Below are 18,690 nucleotides of genomic sequence, written 5' to 3'. Positions count from 1 at the left end.
GTGATATTCCATGTTCCCAAAGCCAGATTCGGACAGCCAGAACCTCTGCTCCTGACCTCCTCCTCCTGCAAACATAATTAACTGTTACATATGTGAAAATACCTTGCACGTACTGATTAAATAGCCAGGTGATTGTCATGTCATTGGGCGATTTAATCTGTATTTTCCTTTTAACCACTAAAAGCATTGGGTAACTTTAAAAAAAAACATGTAATCGAGTGTCATGTAATGAAACCTACCTCTGAAATGTAGTGAAGCAAAAATAGACAAAAGTACCTCTAAAGTATTTATTAATGGTAATTGGTAATGGTGCTGTGGTTCTTTTTTTGTTTTTTTGTTTTGGTTTGTTTGTTTTTCGATAACTTGTGTATCTGCAAATATACACATTCTGTATTTTTCATATGAAAGAAACTATACTGTGGTGGGGCTTGCTAATTTCTTGTTTTTGATTTATGCATGTTTTGTTTTGTTTTGCTTTACTTTTGTTTCATATGTTGTTTATATAATTTAAGACTAAAAAAATATTAAATGAATGAGAGGTAAAACTTGAGGGGGTAGGGACAAACAAGTAAATACTTCTGCCTACTCCTTTTCAAACAAATAATGGAATGATATTTTGTAATGATTGTGAAGGCACATGTTTGAAATTTTGAAATAAAAATGAACTGAACTGAATTAAAAGGAAAAAACAGAAATTAACCTCATTTCTATCTTCTTTTTTTTGTAATACCAATGAGTAACAGATGAGGGCACTACAGGATGTGTTATAGATTTGCTGACATGAACTCAAACACTTTTCAACACCAGCTTTGCCATCATAAAACAGGAAACTTATGTTTATTAAGCTGCTTTTATAAAGGATATTATAGTAGTTATTGACCTTTCAACACACTCCAGCAAGTTCTTGGCTGTCCATCTGGCCTGGTGTTTTCTAATAAATGGTGCAGATGAGTTTGGACCTACTTTTATAACTAGTGAGTCTAAGCTGCAGGGGGAAGCCTTATAATATGCCATAAAAATGTGTCTGTGCAGCAGCCAAACAGGTGTGAAAGCACTCTCCCAGGCAATGATTGTCACAGTTTCCAATTTCACTGACTGAAACTACATGGATGTTCCACATGTGTGACAATGATGAGAGCCCTTGAGCTTTCAGTGTCCTCCTCTTGAGGATGTTTTTGAAAGGCTGATTTGCAGCAAGCAGATGCATGCAAAGTGATGCTTCAGTTGAGATTTAAGAGCCAGATGTGTTTACACTGGGGGACACTGAGTAATGATCAATGCCATAGCACACATTTCTTCCATGAATGAAGATTCCAACAGTAAGTAAATATATTTCACAATGTTTTATGTAGTTTCAAGTCTGTATTTGTATGTGTTTTTATGCAAAGTTGATACCTAAAACAAAAATTAGATAGTCTCTGTTCTCATAGCCATGCAGAAATCTACTACAATAGGAAATCTAGGAGCCAGTTTTACCAGTACAGTGAAGAACTAGTGCACATTCACAAAAAGAGATGACTGGTGGAGAAGAGAGGATGACGTGTATAGTCACTGTCACCGCACAGCTCTGGTTTAAGGTCTCGGAAGGGTTGACATCACACTTGGAGACTTTCATTCTGTTCTGCATCTCAAAGTATGAGGGGGTGTGTGGTCGGGGGCCTGGAGTCATCTGTGCCACTGCTTTAGTGGTCTTTCAATGTCTTTGGGATTATGCTGGCTATGATCAGAGATATCCTTGTCTCAGTGCATGCATGAGGACAGCATTTCCATTTAAAGCTTTGGCCTTTGCTGTGTCTTTGAGACTGTGGATCTGGGTTTTTATTATGTATGTATCCCAGGAAAAACTGAAAAACACATTTTTGTACTGCATCAAAAAAAAAGAACTTTATGGAGAGTACTTGATCCATTTCACAGTCACTGGATAAACAATTCAAAACTCGCACATCCATATTTTAAAGGGTTCTTTTCCCCCCATTCTGATCTAATGATTTAGATCATTTTTGACAGCTACGAGGTTCAAGGTTCAAGGTTCTTTATTTGTCACATGCATAGTTATACAAGTATAACACACAGTGAAATGTAGGCAGTGCATTTGCCTCTTTCATTTAAGACTGGCATTCAGGCTTCATTTCCTTCACGGCCCTTTTTCTTAAGGTTCACTTGTATTTTTTGTCATGGCCTTGACATGACTTTACCATGTTTTGTTTTTTAGGTTTAATTAAAAGATAAGTCTGTTTGCAACAATAACTGGGGATAGTTCCCTGACTTCTTTTACTATAATTCATGCCATTGCATTGAACTCTCTGCTCAAATTATGTGGTGTGTTTATGTCTGAATAACCATAAACACATCTTCATCATCATCACAACTAATCACATCACAACTAATGCATCTATTTTATAAATAAATTCTTTTGTCAAAACAATTGCCAGAAAGACTTTGGCAAAGGGTGCATCTTTACTCGTAGCTCTCTTTCTTCTCATCTGAAGACGCAGTATAGGATTTGAGTTATCTGTTCCAGGAAGCAAGACTGAGACAAGAGAAAATAAAGTGGCAATGTAATGCCAGAGGGCACTGCAAAAATTGATATTACAGTATTTTCCATTTTTTCACCCCCACAGATTTCAATATAAATGTCAAACGATCTTCTTAACAAGCATCTCAGGCAAGTTTGCACTTTGTAGCCAAATGAAATTGCCATTTTTTGTTGCCAAACACAAAAAACCAATTGGATTTCAGCAAAAAAAATTGTATAGCTATTGACAACAAAGTGGTGAGGACCAAAAACTGTATTTAAAAGATGAATTAAAAGACGAACATAGCCACTGTGGCATCACTTATTGATTATGAACTCTGCATGCAGACTCATCTTTAGTGTTTTTTCTTGGGCTATGCTGCAGAGGGTGGAGGGTTGGGTCGTCAGCTAAAGCGTCTAAGCTTGGTTATCAGGTTTTATGCATAAATGTCATTGCTGTAGTATATGGGTGTTTTTATATAAGCACTTACAACCATGTTTTAAAAATGATCAACTTAAGTTGCCATGCTGAAGTCATCATTGCTTGTAGGTAAATTATTCATGTTTATTGTAATGCAAAATGTATTGGGGGGTTTTTCAGTATATGACAGTTGTCTCGAACATAAACCTCCACTGGAATTTCATTGTCTTACTGGAACCTGTAGGTGGCTCTCTAAAAAAGGCATGTTAATGTGAAACATGCCTCAGCACCTGTAGACTTAAGTTCTCACTAATGACTCTGGATATGGAGATAGTGGGGAATTAGCTGTATATAAATTCTTGAATCAATTAATGATCTGCGTGAGCTAAGCGTTTCCATTCTCTCATCTCCACATCTCTGAAAAACCTTAATGTTCTAGTCCTTTATGATAGCTTGTGTGAAGTCCTATTATTTTTTAGAGAGAAATGTTCTACTCGTTGCTTCGTACACTGGGAGCGTAAATCTAAAATAGAAATGTTGATTTGGTTTTAATGTGCTGTTGTCTGGGAACTATGGTTAATTTGCCATTACAGCAAAACTTCTGTTCACAAACAGCTCCATCCTTCATGTTGTCCCTCTGTGTGCTGTTACTGCCATATTTTTTTTTACATCGCAGGGATGATAGATCTGACCCATCTGACATATTTTCCAAGACTGTGACAATGTTGAAGTGCAGTCATGTGGCAAACTGGCTTTTGACTGTTGCCAAGTTGGAACGGCATATTGTGCATGCAAACCAAGCATGCTGCCGGTATCGCTTCTTATCACACAAAGTCTTATTGTGCAAGACAAGCTATTATGTGCTCCATTTACAGGATTTCTGCAGAGAGGGGAAGCATTTTAACAGAAATAGTGGAAAGCTTCTAAAGCTGCCATTGTTGCGTCAGTGCTACCATATAGCGAATATAGTTGGTGTCTTCGGATTATCTGCGACTGAGTAGTAGTCTCCTACGGTGATGAGAAATGCTGAAAATCTTCTTACTTATCTTGGTATTGTATATTTGCATCAGGGATTTCCACACCCTGTTGATCCTGAATTCCTCCAAGAAAATATGATTACGTATAAGAAACTTGCCAAGCAAACGGCCCCTCTCCCAGAGGAAAATAGAACATGTGTTTTCTATTGTTCTTCAAATGTTCCCAATGGCCACACTAATTTTCCACTTGAGATTGAGCATGTCCTGCTTGCCTTTAGATAATATCACCTGAACCAGATTCGGTCGGTAAGCAGAGTCTTAAAGAACTTAGTTCTTATTTTCCCATATGTGCCCAATAATCTTTTCCAGCTTGATGAAATAAAATAAGAGGGATCTATCTGACTCTGATAAAATACTTTTTTCATTTGATATCTGACAGCTTGAGCTGAGCAGAATCATTTTCCCAGTTTCTTACCAACTATGGTGTGTAAAACCCCAAGTTCTTTATTTTTAGCCTTTCGTAACTCATGCATGTGAAAACATTATCTTTTTTTTATCTTTTAGTTGGCCTGGGGTTTCACAAGTCCTGTTTTACAACCCACAGGAGTGGAATTCTGTACCAGAAGGAAGAAAAAAAAAGCCAATTTTCTGGCCAACATAACTTCAAGATAAATGCTGCTTGCAGAAATGAATTGCAGGTGTTATTTCAATCATAAAGACCTGTTTTGCGATGTCTGAGATTTGTGTTAAAGGGAATTGAAGGAAGGGAATACACCCAAATGTCCATCACGCCACTCTTGTGTTAATCTATGCACGGTCTGAAGCATGTGTGTGGGAATGTATGTGAATGTTTTACTGTTATATCTTATTAGTATTTTAAGTATTCTATCTATTTTATTTATTGAATTTTATTGTTTTATTTATATTTTGATATTGCTAGGGATGATGCAATGATCGGGGACCATTCTTAATTTCGTTGTTCTCATGACAATGACAATAAAGTTTCTGATTCTGATTCTGATTCAAAATTAGAATTTTTCAGATAAAATGCTTAATCTGCTTTTCCTGACATTTGTCACATCATGACAGAGCTTTTGTGCTTTTGTGTTTTTGTAGGATGGCAGAAAGGCAGATTTTAATAATTTAATAGACCAACACCTTTATATATCTATCAAAATGTCCATTTCAATACTTTGTTCTTTATGCCACAAATTCAATAACTTCCTGGAAATATTCCTCAAATATTTTGGTCTATACTCCACTGTTCCAAAAAATAGTAATGTCAAAGTATCTTAGTGTATATTTTACAGTTTTGTACTCTTTCTAGAATACCATGAAATTTACATAAGTAGACTGTGATTTTACATGTCAAAGGTAAAATAACATAACATCACTGTAAATATAGTAAAACACAATTTACTTGTTTTTTAAATATATTTTTTTGTACATATGCATATTTAGATTGTAAAAATACAGTCAGAAATGTATCATAATTTCACAAATATTTGTCTGTTAAATCCAAATGTAATACTATGGAAAATTATATAAAATGATAGAAAATTAATGAGAATAATCAATAATTAAAGGAGTATTTGAATTATAATTTTGCTGAAAATTACACGTCATCTAGGTCTGATTCAATAATTCAGAGGTAACAAGTGAAAATATAATTAATAGGAATAAAAACTAAAATATATATATATATAAAACATTGCACGGCCACGCTGTGCTAATTATATATTTTAAAAAATAAATGTAGAGGTAGGGATTGCAATTAATATAAATCTCAAAGTATTCCCAACATTCCTGAACAGAAATAGGCCTCTGCACCTGGGGTTAGGGTGTGGCCATGAAAACAATGTGACATGCCATTGGATGTTGGGACACATAATAACACGACGCTAAGCATCGGCCAGTGAATGTGAACTAACAACCACAAGGTCGCGGGTATGGCAGCACTGTAGGAAAACATCCTAATATAAAAGTATTTTACTGCATTTTACAGTTTTGTTCTGTTCTTCTAGAATATCATTAAAGTTACGTAAATAAACTGATTTCACATTTCAAATGTAAATTAACATTAAATCACTGTAATGTAATAAAACATAATTTTCATGATTTGTTTGATCACGTTAAAATGTTCCTAATCTAAAAGCACTTGGAAAAGGCAGAATCCCATGTAAAATTAACGCAACAAACTCTATTTTCATACTGAAAATAACCGTATTTTCATGAGAAAGTTATTTTCTGTTATTTTACGGTAGTATTTTGGCGCCCAAGCTGCCGGACTATTACCGTTTTTTAAAGATATTTTTTGTAACAGTGTAACATGATAGGCTCATGCAGTTACTGTCAATATGTTTGGTTGCATGTCCATGATGCAAATCTGATGTTCCACATCATGAAGACTCTATAGGACTGGGATCTGATGGCTCCAGAGGCCATTTGAATATAGTGAACGTACTGTCATGTTTAATAAACCAGGTTGATTTGAGCTGAAATGAGTGACATGATGCCTTATCCTGCTGGAACCAGCCATCAGAAAGTTTAATGTGGTCATAAAGGGATGGAAACGGTCAGCCACAATACTCAGGTAGGCTGTGTAGGTTGCCTAAAGAGTGCACAGAAAATATCCCCTGTACCTGCACCACCACCACCAGCTGAAACCTTGATATGAGGCAAGAGGGATCTCTGCTTTCCTGTTGTTAACGCCAAAATTTGGGCATACCATTCCAGATGTCACAGCCGCAATTTAGACTTATCAGATTAAGCAACATTTTTCCATGATTATGCTGTCTAATTTTGTCAAGTGTATGGAAATTACAGCCCCAGCTTCCTTTTATTAGATGTCAGGAATGGCTCCCAGTGTGGTCTTCTGCTGCTGTAACCCACGTGCTTCAAGGTTCAACATGTGTTCAGAGGTGCTCTTCTGTAGACCCTTTTTTATTGAGTGGTTATTTGAGTTCCTGTTGCCTTCCTATCAGCATGAAACAGTCTGGACATTCTTGTCTTGACTGCTTAAAAAGAAGGCCACTGGAGTTCTTTATCCTTCTTTTTAATCAGTCTCGATGACCATCACCTGACTGATTGAGAACCTACACACCCATCTCGCCGTTCTCCTCTGACCTGCAGGTGACTGAATATTTTTTTTTTCTGACCATTTTCTGCAAGTAAAAAGTAAAGTAGTTCTATGGGAAAATCCAAGTGGAACTAATAACCATGCCATATTCAAAGTAAATGAAGTTTCTTCCCTATTTTGATGCTTAATTTGAGCTTCAGTAGGTTGTGTTAACAATGTCAACATTCCAAAATGCATAATGTTATATAAAAAGTCAGATGGTATATTACACATTTGAATTATGGATGTCCTGCATCGTGTCATGCATCACATGATTCTTGAAGTTCATGTAATTTGTTTACAGTTTTTTATGTGTCAGTGCAGAAATAAATCTTCTATATTATATCTTGAACCTTTGGAGGTGCAAAGAATTTACCTGTAGACATTTGCAGATAAAGCATATAATGAGACAGACAGAAACATACAGATAGAGACAGGGACTGGACCTCCCACTGATAATCACTGTGCTGAATGGGCACAGCCTTCTCGCTGGGTGGCACATCTTGTAAATGCCTGCTCTGACCAGAAGGCAAATACCACAGGGGTTGAACCACGTGCTTGGCTGGGCTTTCTGAAGGTCGTGGAATTAGTTAGTCAGCGGGACAAGCAAAAGAAGAAAGGTTTCACAACCTCACACAGGCCTGAGTAGAGAGGCTAATGCATAACAGGTTGTTTTTGTAACCATCCTGTGGAATGATTGAGTATTTGGTTGACTTTCATTGGTCTGTCAAATGTGACTTAACTTAAATATTGTACTTTGACGAAATACATGTTGCTCTAAAGTTGGTGAAAGCATTTCCAAATATTAATTCAGGGCTATCACTCAAACTAGAGCTGAATTTCATGTATGTTATCCATTATGCATCCCATTCCTTTGCTACAGACTTGATACATTTCCCATTTATATATCATAGTCGATGGCAGCAAGGCATTCTGTGAAGTCAGCCTTTTTTCCAGGGAGCTCTTTTACACCAGAAACATTCTGTTATTTGTGCAAGTCATGATTTAGGATAGTGTCCACTGGTCCAAGTGGAAACCTAAAAGTACATTTTGGCTGAGGATGAAAACTGCAAATGTTAACCGCTGTTCATAACTCAAATTGTTTTCTAGATTGACTTGGCAGTAGTGGTATTTGCATTTTATCAAAGATGACAGACCTTTTCTGTTAATGTTTCTGCAGGAGACGTTTTGTTCTTGTACTGTTAAAGTTCTTGTGAGACAATTACGAGCTCCACAAACTGTGATGGCTCACGTTCATTCATCAGATTCAGATCACTGATTTGTGCTGGACTGGAATCAGATGGATGTTAATATTTTATTAACATCTAGGATTTTACCAGAATGAAATCCTGCAACCCAAGCGATGAACTTATTATTTATCATCACTGGAATTACTCATGCAGTTTATTACAAATTGATTACATAGTACCAAATGGAATTCTGCAGAAGTAAAGTAACATTTGTTTCTTATGGCAGTACCTTTTAACAGTTTCTTTAAAGTTCTATGTTTTCAAAACTGAATTTAATATGAAAATGACACATCCTTAGTAATACATATTAAAAAAAAAGGTACATTATTTAAGGTGCATGACATACTCCAAATTAATCTAAGTTTAATCATATATCCACATTGTTCATATTTTAATGTTAAATTGCATTTTCACATCAATCATTTTACAGCATGTAAAAATTGCATTATTCCTTTAAACAAAAAAAACAAAAAAACAAAAAAAAAATAGTGTTAGCACAATTTTCATCCATGTGTAGTACCTGTAGTCCATCATGACATTTTATTCAAGCAGAAATTTTGTAATTTACTGGATGTATTATAAAGTGTTTGTGATGTGCTACGTGTGTGGTGGTTAACACGTTCGCCTTACACGTGAAAGATCCCTGGTTTGGGAGAAGTGGAAATTCGGCCTCAGGGGGTCACAATCGAGTTCACTCCCAGTGCTGGTCCCAAGCCTGGATAATTGGAAGGCTTGCATCAGGAAAAGCATCTGGTGTAAAATCTTTGCCAAATCAATCATGTGGATTCATCTGCTGTGTTCACCCTTTGGGAAATAAGGGAAGAGCAAAGTGAAGAATGATTTGACTGTTAGAGTAGCATCATTTGAGAAAAAGTGCTCGCTAAGGTTTCAAGTATTGATTATCAGCATCTAATGGATCGTTAACAGTACTGACTGCTGTTGTCCATAAAGCCTAGTCTACACTGGGACAAAGGATAACTCTGGCAAAGTTTTACATAGAGTAGCTAACTTTACCAAGTGATGCTCTAGGGATAAATCAAAGGTCAAGTAAAGCTACTTTGGCTTGTTTGAACTCCATCCAGTAATTTTCTGAGGCCCATGTGGGGCCAGGTGGCAGGGGCAGCAACCTAAGCAGAGAAGCCCAGACCTCCCTCTCTCCACCCACCTCCTCTAGCTCATTATTTTCTTAAAAAATGGATTTAAAAATAATGATATGGTATGATATGGAATTATACCAAAATTGTCATGAATCGCTGTGCGGCAGGCAGGAGTTGGACCCAAAATGCAGGACTCACAGACTCAGGGGATGAACTCAAAATCATAGCTTTATTTGCTGGTCACAGAAAACGAGCAAACTAAACTAAACTAAACTAAACTAAACTAAAGAAAATATAAACTCACACTCAGCGAGGCACACGAGGAAACACACAGCTTAAGGGACAACACGGCACTGACTCAGAGAAACACAGGGTTTAAATACAATGGGAAGTAACGAGGGGAATGAGACACAGAAGGAGAGCACAGCTGGGAGAAATCAGAACTGACGAGACAAGGGATCAAAGTAGGATACACTCACATGAGACACAGACCTTCAAAGTAAAACAGGAATTAGCACAGATGCAAACTAGACTAGGGGAGACAGAGCAACTAAGAAACACAGAGGGCAGCTACTAAATACTCAGAGAACTAAACAGAATACAAGAAAACCAAACTAAGACACTACACTAAAGAATAAGCTGGGACAACAAAGAGAACTAAGAACATAATACAGAAAACTCAGAGGCACAAGAAACTCAAAACACTGGGTCACTGACCCAGGACCGTGACAAAAATATAATACAAACAAATTACAAATCGGCTAAAATTACAAAAATGAAAGGAAAGAGGGTGAGGACTGTAGGGAAGATTCAGCTGCAATTAGGAAACAAAGGCCTAATTTAAATGGGCTGAAATAGTTCAGAGTTTCAGAAGTGATTTATGCAGATTTGCTTAAACTTATATAAAATTATTTCACACTGATCAAAACCAACATGCAACAGCTGGTAAGACCAATGAGTGACCTCTGGATTAACCTAGTAAACAAGCATTACAGGTAAATCGTTTTTCCTGATGTATTTATGCCAAGTGTCCCTTGAAGCTGTGTTGAATACATTCTGTAGGCTTTGAAGCCAGGTGGCTGAAAGGACCAGCTATTCCCGGAATAAAACGTCTGCATTCATTCCATAAAAAGACAAATGCGCCGATGCAGTGAGGGTTTTTTTATTCTGTGAGTGACTTGTTTACTTCAGTTAAAGCAATTTAAAAAACATAACACTTATATGGTTTGACCTTTCAGCCATAAGGGGTTTGGACCGTCTCAGTTTATTATATTCAAAGCGCATACTGCAAGCAATATAATTCTCGGTCAACTTTAAATCCAGAGTGCATCTAAAGCTGAATGTTTGATGTGATTTGGGTCTGTCAAAGTGTGAAGTGGGAGCTGTCGCTTCTCGGTATCTTAAAACCAAGCCACTTACTGTAGCTGCCATTCCTGTATGCCATGAAATAAATCTAACTATAGTGCCTTTTTGGAGACTACATCCTGGAGCTGTTGCAGATGTTCTCATGAATAGACTGTGTGTGAAGTATTCTGGTACTTGTTAGGGATTATTTGAATCGATTGCCATGTCTGTGTCAACACAGATTTACAGGGCTGCAAGTTTCACTGAAGTTTTTGCTCACTTCTTACAGTTAACTCATGGAAACTGTGTTGTGTGAGTCATGGTGGTGAACTCATTTGTTCTGCAGGAATACGATACAACAAGGTGCAGCTAAATAGACTGGAAATATAGTTAGGTCTGTAAGTACTGGGACAGTTACTCAGTTTTTGTAGTTTAGTCTCTGTGCACAAAAAACGGTGGATTTGAAATCAAACAGCCAGGATATAATTCAAGAGCAGACTTTTAGCTTTAATTGAATGAGTTTAATAGTAAAAACCATTCCATTCACTGTTTAGGAATTACAGCCATTTCATACAAAAGCCACTATTTTTGGAGGCTCAAAAGTAAGACCCGTCCCCTCAATAAGTTACTTGATTTCAGGTGTTGAACTTGCATTCACTGGAACTACCACAGTGAGGTCCAAGTAAAGGAGACCATCATTAGGATGAAAGCTGAAGATAAACCTATCCCAAGATTAACAACAACTTTAGGAGTAACCAGCTCAGCGATCTGGTACATTCTTAAAAAACAAAGAATGCATTCGCTAGCTCAACAAAACCAAAAGACGTGGAAGAAAACTTGACTAGATCATCACAGAATTCTCTCTTTTCTTGGTTCAGAAAAGCATGCACCGAAATGATGGAAAAAGAAAATTATGGAGAAGAAAAAGGAACAGCTTATTATCCAAAGCATACCACATTGTCTTTCAGACGTGGTGGAGGCAAAGTCATGGCATGGGAATGCATGATTGTCAACAGAATCAGGTCACTAGTGCTTACTGATGATGTGCCTGCTGAAAGAAGTAACAGGAAAAAATCAAAAGTCATACCAGTTACACTCTGCTCAGGCTAAGCCAGATGCTGCAAAACTGACTGGACAGCACTTGCAGTGCAAACAGATAATAACGCCAAAGCATTCTGCAAAGGCAACGCAAGAGTTTCGCAAGGCAAGAAATTTGTTTGTATTTTTCAGCGGCCAAGTCAGTCACCTGATCTGAACCCACAAACAAACGGCAGCTGAAGATTGCTGCAGCAAAGCCAGCAGAGCATCTCGAGGGAGAAAACACACCATTTGATGAGTTCTATTCTTCAGACGGTCACTGAGTGCAAAGCATTTTTAAGTATTAAATTACCTTTGAGTCTCTGCCGATGGGGGGATATGTATAAAAATAGCAATCAACAGAAACAGTTTACATTTCTAAAAGCCTTAAATTGAGATGGATTAAAGGTCCCTCTGTACACCACTGTGGTGTCATACAGAAATACAGAGGCAAAATTAAATGGTAAATGGCCTGTATTTATATAGCGCTTTTCTAGTCCCTAAGGACCCCAAAGCGCTTTACACAACCAGTCATCCACCCATTGGTGATGGCAGCTACATTGCAGCCACAGCCACCCTGGGGCGCACTGACAGAGGCGAGGCTGCCGGACACTGGCGCCACCGGGCCCTCTGACCACCACCAGTAGGCAACAGGTGAAGTGTCTCGCCCAAGGACACAACGACCGAGACTGTCCAAGCCGGGGCTCGAACCGGCAACCTTCCGATTACAAGGTGAACTCCCAACTCTTGAGCCACGATCGCCCCAAAATGAGTGTGTTACTGTGTTATTGTTCTTAGTGCATGTGCTAAATTCTTATAATTATGAAGTGGTAATTATGTGCAGACAGAGTAAATTCATATCTTATAAGTCTTATCTTATTATAAGATTAAGATAAGATAAAAACATTCATTTGGCATCAACCTGAATCAGAATTGTATATATGCGTGACATTAACCTGATTGATTGCTGTACATTGTGCTGGTTTTAGCCCCTTTGAATCAAATATTCCTTCAAACATTCTTTTACTTATACTGTCACACTGGGCCAACATACCAGATACTCTAAATCAAATCAAATCAAATCACTTTTTTATTGTCACATCACATGTGCAGGCACACTGGCACAGCACATGCGAGTGAAATTCTTGTGTGCGAGCCCCACAAGCAACAGAGATGTGCAAACACAACAACACAAACGAGCAAAAACACGCTGTGCATGTAATCTTGACATAAAACCAATGAAATGCGGGTTGTAATGGATGTCTGTGTAGACATCCTTCCAAGAAATCCCCTCAAATAAAATCATTTTTAAACTATGATGAATTGCATGTTCTTGACTTCAGTTTCTGCTTTTTAAGTTCTGTTAATGGCAGTGTTTTGCTAGCCGCTCACAGCATATTAATCATTTCTGAGTGTTGCTAGTACAGGGAACACTTTGGAACTGGATTTAAATAAGCTCTAGTTTTGGCAGAGTAAGTGCAAACTGTGAGAAAAAAATAGCAGGAATGATAATCTGATAGTGACAGAGGAGGCAGCTTTTGGCTTCAATCAACAAAAGTTATTTGTCAGTTTCTGAGAAAGGTCTCAGATTCCACCACAATTCTTGTGCAGCTAATGCAGATTTGTGGTTGTCTCAAAATCAAAGTTATTGAACTTGTTTTCCAATCCTACATCAGGAGTAGCTTTCTTTAACCCAAGACCAACTTTGCCCACAATCTCTGACTGCGATCACTCAGCTTCTCTTTGGATGGACTTTTATAGCAAGTACTTGAAATACCAGTAGTCTGTTGTGGCTCACTAATACAGTAGTATTTAGTTAAAATTGTGATGCAACATCTTCATGTCTATTGAACATAAAAATAACAACAATTTAATGATAATTTAATAAAATCACCACTCTAATCAGTTTTTGTTCCTTGATTACAAATTTCTTCTAGCTTCACTTTATGCCTACTTATTGGGCTGCACTTGGACCTAATCATCTGCTCTTAGCTAAGCAGTAATGCACTTATAGAGCGTACTGACGAAACTACTAGACTGACAACGCATTTGAAAGCACATACATTTTCGTGGGTGATGTGGAGAGCACAGCAGGTCATTTTGGGTTTATTCCATCTCACCATATGTTTCCATTTTTTATTGTTTTGGTTTTGTAAAGCGAGGACTGATCTCTCTCTCTCCCACACACACACACACACAAAAGATAAGAGCCATCAAGTTGAGCAAGAAACCATGAATCAAATGTCCTGTTTTCCATGGTATGATGATGTATTGTTTGAATCTGCACACCACATGGTCAATAAATTCTCCTGGACTATACCTGGATAAAACAGCTCTTCTGCATTCTGCATGTAATCTCTGGTTGAGACAGAGCGTAAAGTTTGTTGTACAAATATCATGAAATTAACAAAAAGATATTCTTTAATTCTCGCATAAATGTTGCAATTCTCCAATTGAAACGACCAATATTTTAGTGGTTCGTCCCAGGCTTCTCGTTGTTGGATAGCACTAAGATGACCTTTGGATATGATGAATTCTACAATTCACTGTTACAAACAAAAATGACATGAATAGCCACTTGGGATGATTCTGCATTGATACGACTGCCAGTTTTCAGCTGAAATGAGAATGACTACAAGGATTTTGTTCCTGAGAAAAAAGTGCGTAGACTCACGTTACACTTTAACCTCACCTTAGAGCTCCGTTAATGAATCTTTGAAATCCAACTGAAAGATCAACAACAAGTGCATTGGAAGAAGCCTTGAGTTCAGCAAGCAGAGATGCTTAAAACAACGTTAGCTCGCTATTACAGAAGTAATATTATTTTCCCATGACAGCTAAACTTACAGACACATAATTAAAGGCCTAACTTTGGTTAGTGTGAGCTTCGAACAAGGAAAAGTTCACAAGATGTTAAACGATTGCATGCATGAGAATCACTTCTTACCATTGTGGGATATTGTATTGCAGCTATCATGCAAGAGTCGATCATTAAAAAGAAGTTTTAGGGCTTTTAAGATGTCAGTCACCGAAAGCAAAACCTCTGTAAGTAGGAAGCTAACGAGTTTCAGATGGTAACACTAAGACATTGTGGCTTTTCATGAAGAAGGGAATGTTTTGGCTCTCTGTTATGATCGTGTGGGCCCGCCATATGCACGACAAGCAGTTGTTGTCATTCTCAAAGCCATCATTACTATCAGACTAGATCATTTTAAATACGAATGTACTTTATTTTGACAGATTATAAAAGTGTCAGTGTCAAACGATCCGTGCTTGTTCGTTATTAAATAGAGCTACAAAAACATTAGTGGGAAAGAAAGAAATGACTGAAGCGTCAATAGATAATCAGCATACAGTGGAAATGGAAATAGTATTCAAAATGTAGAACTGAAAGAAGTGCTGGACAAATACAGTTTTTTACCTGGGATCGTGACTTTGTCATGTAGCAGACCATCACTTCAGGCATTATGGAAGGTGGAATCAGTGCAGTGTCACCAATATCCTTACGGTGCATTTGACTTTGAGAAATGCTGCATGAAGCATGAACTGAATTCACTATTCAAAGCATTCATTAGAATGAGTAATGTCTTTGTTTTTATGTTTTGAATTCTTGTTTTTGGAAAAAAGAATATGCTGTGTTAGATTTATTATGCTCTAAGTACTTAGTTTGATCATGTAAGCGGGTAGCATCCTTTTAATTTTCTCTTACAAATGCCCCTTTAAACTGACGATGAGGAGGAATGTGTCAGCATCAAAGGAAAGGGGGAAATATGGCTCCTTTTATGTTTACATCATCTGTGATTGGTTCAAAACCTAAAGCCAGTTCACTGTAATAATGAATCACATGTGACCAGTTTCTTTATGTTTTACGGTCAACGTTTATGATAAGCGGGCTGTAATGTATAAACACAAAGAAAAATCAGGAGAGTTGCTGATATGTGTTCCATCTGGGTGTGTAGTAAATTAAACTTGGCTCACAGGCAGCTCATCTGCTGAACCTTCAGACAAACACATATACAGGATGAAAAGATCAATCAGTTCTACTCTGCTTCTCAAATATTTGACTTGAATACAGACACCACAGCTGAGCGTTTCATACAGGACACCTACCACGGGCTATCTTAATTGTTTCAGATGAAATTCACGTTCCGTTTAATTTTTTATTTCCATCACATCACTGTGATTTATCCAGATGCTTCATTACAAACAGTCTTGGAATCTTTTTCTTGGAAAATGCGAATCAAAGAAACAGACATTTTAAAAAAGATGAAACACTTCTTTTACTAAGTCTTTTACTCATAAAGATTGAGTGTGGAATTAAACTCACCCAAACACAGGAAATTGTACCATTTGAGGTGGAGTAACCATATATACAGTTTGACTTGTGATTATAATAATAATAATAATGGATTGCATTTATATAGCGCTTTTCGAGACCCTCAAAGCAGTGATGTATTGCACACGAGCCCACACTGGGGTGGTTGTAGCTCCGGGGGCAGAGCAGGTCATTTGCTGATCGGAAGGTTGGTGTTCGATCCCTGACTGCCCCAGTCTGCATGCTGAATATCCTTGGGCAGGATACTAACCAAGGTTCTCTCCATCTGAGTATGAGTGTGTGTGAATGCTAGATAGAAAGCACTTAAAGTATAGAAGAAAGTGTCACGTCCGGTGTGGCAGACGTGTGGGGTTGAAGATAGGACCCAAAATGCATCAGCTCTGATGCAGGTGAGTATTTATTAAACAAAAGAAAATACAAACAGCAATGGCGCGGGAACATGACACTGGAACCTAAACTGGGCAGAGCTAACAAAACAAACCAGAAACGTAGATGCAGGGAGGACGGATGGAGAGACGCAGGGAGACCGAGGTAAACAACACAGACGAACCAGCAACGACTAAGACAGAAGACACGACTTAAAAACACTCAGAGAACACAGGGAGATCACACACAGGTGGGAGTGATTAACGTGACAAGACTAGAGAGGCGAACTGAAAACACTCACATAAGACGCAGACCTTCACAATAAAACAGGAACTTACACATGCAAGGACACAGACTAAGAAACGCAGACTTGATACAGGAACACACGGGCAGACAGAGGAAGAACAGAACCAACAATCACACTAATAGAAAACACAAAACGCTGAGTCAAAAGGACCCAGGACCATGACAGAAAGTGCTTGCATGAAAGGATGAATGAGTAGGAAAGCACTATAAGAATCAGTCCATTTACCATAAAGCTAATGATCAACTGATTATCAGACTCTGCCTTCTTTCTGCAATTACAATCATCTTAGCTCTGATATTTGTCTGAGCACACTGATGCATGCTCAATCATCCAGGTAAGTAAATCCCACTACTTCCAGATGAACAGAATCAACCTTCTGGGGCAAAGCTGAGATGGTTTTGACCTGTGCAGAGGAGGGATAGTGGATACCGTACGCTGGGCAAAAGAGCTTGAATTTGGAGCTGCCAGGCAGGAGGAAAAGAGGAAGACCTCAGGCAAGATTCATGAAAAGACGGCCGTAGTGATCGATGTAGCGGTTCCGAATGACAGCAACATCAGGAAGAAGGAACACGAGAAGCTGGAGAAATACCAAGGGCTCAGAGAAGAGCTCGAGAAGATGTGGAGGGTGAAGATAACGGTGGTCCCCGTGGTAATCGAAGCACTAGGTGCGGTGTCTCCCAAGCTAGGCGAGTGGCTCCAGCAGATCCCGGGAACAACATCGGAGATCTCTGTCCAGAAGAGCGCAGTCCTGGGAACAGCTAAGATACTGCGCAGGACCCTCAAGCTCCCAGGCCTCTGGTAGAGGACCCGAGCTTGAAGGATTGACCACCCACAGGGGCGAGTGGGGAACTTTTTTTTAATATATATATATACTAGCCAATCAGAAATAATAAAAAATGTTATGTTAACAAAACTGCAGTATCACTAGGTGCAGCATGTCTGCCAAAAATAATATATTAATGGTCATTAAACGTGGCTGTTTTGTAAAAGTTGGTAGACAACTAGAAGCAAGTGATTGATGTTTAAATCTGTGTTAATAAATGTTTTATTATAAGCAAATCTTCAGATAGAACTTATTCTATTCTAAAATTCTCTGTATTCTTTTGTTTCTTTGTGATATGAGTGTGTGTGTTGCATATTAAAGTAATCTGTCCTGATTGTATAACACCACATTAGTTTTGAGTTGTGCACAAACCATAGGGGAAAATAGATCTTGCTAACAGTCAGTATTGATTAGTATATTGGACTTTTGGGGTTTTCTCATTAAAAACAATACAGACAGAAGAAAGTTTCATGTTCAATTCAAGCTGTTCTATGAAGCTGAATTTGGGAGGGATCATCATAAATCGAATGAATATTTTTAATCATGCAAACATTTTTCTTCATTTAATATACATGTGCTACTGTGCCACTAAGCTGTCCTGATGAAGAGGTTCTCAAGTACAGTTTTCAACACTGAAATAAACGCAGCATCTAGAGCTCTATTTGTGTAACATTTAGAACTGTTTTATGGAAGTCTTTGATCATACAAATCAGAAGCACGATGGAGTGTAACACTGCAACCAACTAGTCGTGTTTATGTAGAAATAAACAGTTGAAAACTCTGCATAATATTTACTGCGTAGAATTGGTAAGCTGTAAGCTTACAAGTGTCCTCACATGCATCTTCTCATTCATAGCAAATGCATCTAGGATTAATTTGCCTCAGCCTGGTAGATATTCAGGCTACATTTAAATACTTGCTCTTTCTTTTTTGTGTTGCATAAACCTCTTTCTGAACTTCTGAAAAGCCAATTTCAAGTCAGAGGGTAGGAACAGCACAAAAAAGAACTGTCTGGGGCTGACCAGCCATCTAATCCCGTCTTTAAAGAGAAACTGTGCG

The sequence above is a fragment of the Copadichromis virginalis genome, linkage group LG7, assembly GCF_057382275.1.
Source record: "Copadichromis virginalis isolate Kocher_CV1m ecotype Utaka linkage group LG7, C_Virginalis_male_GT1.1, whole genome shotgun sequence".
NCBI classification, from domain to species: domain Eukaryota; kingdom Metazoa; phylum Chordata; class Actinopteri; order Cichliformes; family Cichlidae; genus Copadichromis; species Copadichromis virginalis.
Note: the sequence above shows the minus strand (reverse complement) of the source record.